Consider the following 743-nt stretch of genomic DNA (forward strand, 5'->3'; position numbering starts at 1 on the left):
ACATCTCCGTTCACCTACACCGTCCGAGTTCTGGGTAAACCCTGTTCCGCCCTCCACCGAATCAGACAAACTCTTCAAAACAGCACACAGATTGGAGTCAAAGATCCTTCACTTCTCTGGAAACGTGAGTCAACAACCAGTTGCTCTTCAAAATCAACGTATGAAATTTCCCACTGAGCCTGAACTAATAGTCTGTCTTCCCCTCACCTTCCAGTTCCGGCAGAGCTGTGTTCAGAGCAACACTGCACCATGCTTAACCTCTTCACTAAAACCTGTGAAACTTTTCGTCTGTGTCTTTGTTTGGTTTTCTCTGCATGTGGGTCCAAGCCTTAGATAAAATCATGGCAGCTAGATGTATTAATGCATTCGGTAGTGCTGGTTCAAAATAGCAGCAGGTATATGTGAATAACAATAAATACAGTTAAACAGTGTTTTTTTCATTCAGCTTACAATTGCATTAAACAATACAGCATTGCAGCACTATTGTTAGCTTAGATAGCATTTAAGACTTAGCTAGAGGGTGGCACTTTACTGAGACAAAGGCCAATTCTCAAGAACGCGAGTACGGACTTGTGCTCTCGCCAAGTATGTTCTTGAGAAGAACACAGGAAAGTGTGGACTGTGGGAGAACGGGAGCACATAGCATAAATAGCAGTGCATGCTGGGACAGGTGTCAATCTATAGAACGGACAAGCCTGCTCTGATGCATGCTGGGTAAATAGGGAGGGGTGAGAACAACATCC

This window comes from Cyprinodon variegatus, unplaced genomic scaffold, assembly GCF_000732505.1.
Source record: "Cyprinodon variegatus isolate N-32 unplaced genomic scaffold, C_variegatus-1.0 Scaffold3, whole genome shotgun sequence".
NCBI lineage: Eukaryota > Metazoa > Chordata > Actinopteri > Cyprinodontiformes > Cyprinodontidae > Cyprinodon > Cyprinodon variegatus.